Raw genomic sequence first — 7,479 nt, 5'->3', positions numbered from 1 at the left:
TATATATTATTATTTTTTTGAAACAACGCTATACCAACATAATAACTTGTAGTTTTTTTTTTTTTTGTTGGCAGTATAGTATATATCTTTCATTCATGTTGTGTGATTCTGAAAACATCATCAAAATCACATTAAAATGTATACAATAAAAGAAAAAACAAATTTTTTGTAATACCTTTAGGTCATTTTTTATTAACTACTTCGTTAATTTCACCAATTTAAATTTAGAATTTGAGTTTTGTTATAATAAAAAGTTTTAAAAAACAGTCACATTTAATTTTTTTTACTACAATAAAAAACTCTCACATAAAATCATATCTCAACTCAAATTAAAAACTCGAATCAACGAACTAAACAATAACGTTTCATAATAACTTTTTATACTCTAGTGTAGATTTCTTAAAAAAAAAAAAAAATTTATTCCCAGCTACTCCTTCTCATGATGACACTTTCACACGTTGCAATATGCAACACTTTAGTATGAAAGAAAGGTGAAAGTAATCATTTTTTTGTCATATTTTTTAGGAGTAAAGGAATCAATAATAGTGTCCAATAAATTGTAAATGGTGGAAGTACAGGTGGGATTGTTACAAGTTTTCTTTTCTGCAACTCAACTATAAATTATGTATGGTATTGTCCAATTTGTCCCATATTCAATCATCTTTTTATGAGAGGGGAATGCATGACATTCCTTGGGTAATTTCCACTCCAAGGGACTATTGCTAATTAGATAAAAGGAAAATGATGGAAGAGCAAAAGCTTTTTTTTTTTTTTTTTTTCTATTATGGTGTTGAGTTTTCAATATGGCCAAAACCTATGTAGTATTGTTGGAGAAATGCTATATGATTCCATGAATATTTACGCAAATGCTGCATATGCAAGTAGTTACATTTTTAGCAAGGTATAAATGATGATGATCATCATTATATGAGAATTCTATGTCTTAATGCTTTGTTGAACACTATATCAAGCCCTAAGCTATTATCATCTAATGAAAGGTACCATTTATATCAACCGATCACATAAATAATCAGCAAATTTTATAGAAATTAGATTTTCTGTCTAATTTTAATGTCTCAATTAGTGTCTAATCAATCACATCATGTCATGTCATGTAAACTGCTTTTTAATTAATTCTTTTATACTTATTATAAAATGATGTGATGTGATATAATTAGTTAGATATCAATTGAGATATTAAAAGTTAGATAAAAGACTTAGATCTAATTTTATATGCAAAGCCAGAGAGTGCCACAAATATTGCTTAGCAAGAAGGAAAAAAAAATAAAAAATCATTTTGACAGAATTTGAAGCAATGCATTTTATTACCCTCTTGTACTAGGTTACTAGCTAGCTTGAAAACTTTCTTTTTATTTTAATTTTTTTAACTCTTGAATAGGATACCAAAAATATATTGGACTAACAGTTTGATTCTTTCGGTGTTAAGAATTTATCAGTTTTTTAATTTTATTATTTTGAAACAATTTTAATGTAAGATGATAGTTCTGAGATGTGTGTAAATACTAAATAGTATCAATAAGATACTTCTCCCGTAAAATTTTACATTAAAGGCATTGTAATTGGTAGGGTGAGAAGCACAATTATAATCATTAGACTTTCATCAAATTCTGTTAAGCTATTCTTAATTTAATATGGTTATAATGTTATTTGACAGTTAGAATTTTGTCTTACGTGAAGGGTTTTTCTTTCCTGCCCAATTATGGAATTCTAAAAATAAAATTAAAAAAAAAAAAAACACAGAGAGAGAGAAAAAAGAAGTTTCAACAACACGGAAGAATCTTATAATTTGCACACCAGAATTCATGCGAATCATGAATTCGAAGATTGACTTTTTTTTACTTCGTCTCAAAATTCAAAGTTCTGTATTTTGTTTCAATATCAATGAGAATACGTACGTAGAAAACATAATTAATGATAATTAGAATTAATTATATGAGGTCATATACATCCCTAAAAGAATTGTGATCACTAGGGTTAATATAATCTCCCACCTCCAAATGCTAAAGCAAAAAAATAATAATAAAAAAAAGAGTAATGTTAGGGACACTAACTCAATCTCAATTTTTGTGTACCAATAGATATGGTATGAGTTATTATTTTTTTATTGATAGATGTAATCACTTTTATTAATTAACGTGATAATATTTTAAATATCTTCAGACAAAAATTAAAATTTAAGTTATGTCCCTAGCATTATTCATTAAAAGAAAATACAACAACAAAACAAAAGATAATATCATCAGACGTAGAATTGGACGCATTACGTACACTTTATTCCATCGACTATGGCCTCGCCTTATATTAGCGCACCATCGTCATATAAAACTATATGAAATAGCGGTCATGACTCATGACCCAACCTAAATCCATATAAAAGATACTGCATTACATATATATATATATATAGAGAGAGAGAGAGAGAGAGAGAGAGAGAGAGAGAATTCTACTGTTTTAGTTGTGCAATTCTGACCATCAAACTATGTCAGAGTTATATCATAAAGAGATATAGATCAACCACCGTTGGAAAGAATATTTTTTATACCACCTAAAAAATCTCTCTAATATTCATTTCAAGAATATTACAAGTTTTTTTATCATTTTTTATTTTTTTATAAAGGGTGAGACGTTAAAGAAGATAACTAATATAAAGTCTTATTAATACATCTTAACTAAGTTGACACACACTAGAAAGATTATTCTATACTAGATTCTTAACTCGAAAATTATTACAATAAAAAAGAGAAATTACAAATGTAAAGATCCGACCAAAAAAAAAAAAAAAAAAAAAAAAAAAAAAAAAAAAAAAAACAATTCAAATACAAATTTTAATTAACCTTATACAATATACTGACGAGAATCAAAACAATTGCAATGGTATTGCAAACTTTTCTCAGCTTGCATAGGATGCCCTAATTCTTTTGTCGGCTGTAATCATTATTATCAAAAGTTCAAAACTTATAATAAGGCAGATGCCTATAATGCACAAATTAAATATCAAATTGGTTCCTTTCTACATCACACCCACCACATTAATTTATTGGTTACGTTAAGATTTCAAATCAACCTCATTTTCCACAAGCAATAATTTGGACCTATTTTGGCTTTTAATCCAACTTTAATTAGTTATAGCCATGCATTCATATAGCCACAAATATTTAGTATATATCACATGACACGTAAGATAAAATGGAATAGTTTATTTAATTACATATACGGCATGTTGGTAGAAACGTCCTCATATTTGGCATTAACAACTTTAATGTTGTTCAAAACATCATGATTCTTGACTGTGGCTCTTTACCCACATAGCAAAATTAAAGGACCCTACATATATAACAAAATTTTTGAAATATTACAGTAATAGTAAAATTTAATATAAATAAAATAATGACTATATCATTATAAAATACAAAAGGACCCTACATATATAACAAAATGTAATATTACCACATAGCAAAATGTAATATTACAAAATGTGATATTTTTTAAAAAATTTTAATTATAGTAAAAAATTTAAATGTGGTATTTTTTGAGAGTTTTTAATTGTAAAAACTTAAAATTAAAAATTTAAATCGGTAAAATGAACGATGACGAAGGCCTCGTTTATTTTACTAATTTGACTTTTTAATTCTAATTTTATTATAGTTAAAAACCCTCATAAAAAATTACTTTTATTTTTTTCTATTACAATTAAAAACTCTCATATAAAATTATATCTCGAATTAAAAATTAGAATCAATAAATTAAATTAAATAAGGCTTAAATATACAAACTAATCAGGAATACGGATTGAGACAGGGAAAATTAGACAGAGATCCAAGTCCCACTCCCTATGATTGAATTGACACCACCGATCATTATCTTAACGAAACTGATTTTTCACATTTGATATTATGCCACGTGGAGAAACGTGCACACGAGTAAGCATGGACCACTTCAATTATGGTTTGATGTCATGGTGTGTGTGGAGCCCACAGGGGGTTACAATTACATAAAGATACGGATGACAGCTAGGTTTTACAATTTTCCGTCGGTGCAAAATTGGTGTCATGGATACATGGATAGAAAAACGATTAGGAGCACTCCTGGTGTTAGAACAACTCAATTATTAGTTATTTTATATTTTTAATTAAAATAATTAATAATTTAGTTAGAATTTAGTTTTTTTAAGCTCAAATAATTAACTAGATGATTGACTATTTTAAAAAATATATTTTACACTGATTAATTTAGTTAGTAAGAAGATGCTAGTGATTTAATTTTTTATATTATTTTATTCTTTTAAATCATAATAAATATAAATGTTTTTTTAAATTTAATAAAATTATTTATATTTTTAATTTAATAAATATTAAAATAATTTATATTTAATTAAAATAGAGAATATGGTTTGAATGACTCATTAAAAAGTTACTAAATAAAATCACCTTTTAACCATTTTATTTAGAATTTAGTTAAAAATTAAAAAGTTCTCTTAAAGATGCTCTCAAGCACCACTATTAATAGAAGATGAATTTTATTTATGAGTTTCATACTGTGAAACTTAAAGTGCGTTTAGTTAGTATATTCATGTCATGATTTGAATCATACTTTGTGATTCGTTACATTATTTTTTCTCATAAAAAATACATATAAATTAAAAATAATTATGAATCATAATTTTAAATCTTAAAACCAAAAGTCCACTTGCATTCTATTAATACTGAGCGTTACACTATGTTTGGTAGGAAAGAAAAGTGAAAGGAAGGAAGAAGGTGGAGAGATTTTGGGAGAAAAAAATGAAAATGTAGGTTGTTTAGTGGCAGAGAAAAGAGAAAGGAAGAGAAAATGGAGTGAAAAATAATACATGTGAGTCTCACCATTTTTCTTCTTTCCACAAGCGGGTGGAAAATGGAATGAAAAATGAGGACAACTAATTAAAGTGAGCAAAGTTACTAAATTATCATTTTCTCCATCAACATCCAAGCAAAAAATTTAAGAGTATAAAAGTAATTTATGAGTAAAATTTTCTCTTTCTTCTTAATTTAACTTCTAATACTAAACAAGTGCAAGTAAACTCATTTTCTTTTCATCTTCTCGTACCAAATAACATAAAAAAATTAATTTTCTTTTTATCATTACTTTTTTTTATCACTTCTATATTTATTTTCTATCATATTTTTTTCCTTCCTACCAACCATATTCTTAGCTCTTATGGTATTATTCTCGTACTTTGTGATGTCAATAATAGTGACGACATATTGAGCCGATCGTCCATTAGGAAGGTACCATGTGTCATGAGGACCAATTCACAAGCTGGGATAGAAGGCGTTGCTCACGGTAGATTTCATGACGTGTCACGTTTAGCACAACCTCATATCTACTCATGACGTGTCTTACTATTTACAAGTCTCCGTATATTGATTCAACGCGATTTACTGACGCATGCACAACATGAGACAAGTCAGTTGGGGAATTTGAAGGACATCACAGCGTGACATCAACAAAGTAATGGACCGTGCCAAACACAAAAAATGGCTCCTGTGCTCCCCAACCTATTTGGTGGTGCGGGTTGGCTTGTGTTCGATGGTTCTTCTTGTTTTTGCTACCCTTTCATTTCCTTTTTGGTAGCACGATATTGTTTCCGCTAGTTAAATTAAAAACAAATACTACTATCACTAATAGTAATGATAATTATAATTTGTTATTATTATTATTACATTATTATTAGATAGGAAATTACAACCATCAGTGTTTTGTTGGTGGATTCGTATCATGATTCAGATTATAATTCGTGACTTATTACAGTATTTTTTTCATAAAAAATACACGTAAATCGAAAATAATTCTGAATCCATCAATTAAATATCCACTAAGATAAGGGAATGACATTTTGTTAATAATCGTTTATGTACCCGTAGTTGTTGAGTTAAGACTGCATAAAATGTAAAATTAGTTGGAAATCTAATTGACTACAAAAACAGCCAGACACAACTTGTATTTTGAGCAATTGGGGTTTTAATTGTTCCACTAATCCGTTTAGTTCGTTGATTCGAGTTTTTAATTTGAGTTGAGATGTGGCTTTATGTGAGAGTTTTTTACTGTAGCAAAAAAGTTAAATGTGACCGTTTTTTGAAAGCTTTTTACTATAACAAAACTCAAATTTTAAACTCAAATCGGTGAAATAAACGAGAAATAATGACTTAGAAATGAATTATAGTACAACAAAACTATAAATTTTTTTTTTGTTAAGAAAAGGATATTGATCCTTTGACTATTTTTACATATATGTTTACCTGATATTACCAAATTCCAAATGGAATGGGGAAAGAAAATTGCGACACATTAATGGGCACTTCTCTATCTTTCATATCACGAAATGAATAAATTAATTTTAGACTTATTACAGATTTTAAAGAAGACTCGTGAAAAAATTAATTTAAAAAATCCGACCTGCCGGATTCGAACCAGCGACCTAAGGATAGCCATCAGGTTTTTTGCACCCACTACAGTCCTCCGCTCTACCAACTGAGCTAAGGTCGGCTTGGTGATATTTTCAAAACAGAATATTAATAAATATATTTATCAAGATTGGATTAAGGACGGGAGAAGTTATCAACCAGACTTATCCTAATCAAATTAAAAAGCTTTTCAAGTTTTTTATTCTTTTTGGGTTAATCCCGGAAATAGTTTCTAAAATTTACATTCATTATCACTTTAGTCCTTAACTTTTAAAATATTTTACTATTAGTCCTTGAGGATTTATTATTTTGTTTCAGTTTTTGATCATTTCATTAACTAAGTGTTAAATATTTAATGAAATCTGAATAAATTAAGGATCAAAGTTGGAAACTGTTTAAAATTAAAAATTATTTGTGAGATTAACTTTTGTTTTTTTTATTATTTTAGCCCCTAAATGTTAGATATTTATAATTTTGATCTTTAATTTATACAGATTTCATCAAATATTTAACACATGACTAATGAAAGAACCGGAACTGAAAAATAATAAAATTTCAAAGACTGACTGTGAGACGTTTTAAAAGTTAGAAACTGAAGTGATATTGAGAAAAAACTATTTATGAGATTAACTTACTTTTTTTAAGAAAAGAAAAAGATTTGTTACCGTTGGAGTTTATTAAAATCACATTAGATTGAAAAAATATGCAGATAATTTTTGATACAGATTTAACGATTAAAAAATAAGAGACTATCAATAGTCTATTTGTACAGGGACTATTAGAGAAAGTCTTCAGTCTTATTAAAATCACATTAGATTGAAAAAATATGCAGATAATTTTTGATACATATTTAACGATTAAAAAATAAGAGACTATCAATAGTCTATTTGTACAGGGACTATTAGAGAAAGTCTTCAGTTTATTTTTGTGCATACAATACAAGTGTCCAAGTTCACCAACATTTTAGTGAAGATCAACATGATTAAAAGGATATGGTAAGGACTGCAATCCCATCATA

At 27.4% G+C, this 7,479-nt stretch overlaps 1 non-coding gene across 1 annotated transcript; it reads right to left on the bottom strand.

Annotated features, from left to right (window-relative positions):
• Positions 1–6,447: 6,447 nt before the first annotated feature.
• On the bottom strand, positions 6,448–6,543 carry TRNAY-GUA. Its single transcript has 2 exons — positions 6,507–6,543; positions 6,448–6,483 (listed from the first exon to the last, which is right to left on the bottom strand). It is a non-coding gene; the product is annotated as a tRNA-Tyr (tRNA).
• Positions 6,544–7,479: the final 936 nt, after the last annotated feature.

This window comes from Morus notabilis, unplaced genomic scaffold (genome assembly GCF_000414095.1).
Source record: "Morus notabilis unplaced genomic scaffold, ASM41409v2 Scaffold1695, whole genome shotgun sequence".
Classification (NCBI taxonomy): Eukaryota; Viridiplantae; Streptophyta; class Magnoliopsida; order Rosales; family Moraceae; genus Morus; species Morus notabilis.
The sequence above is the reverse complement of the archived record's forward strand: the minus strand, read 5'-3'. Positions and strand labels throughout refer to the sequence as shown.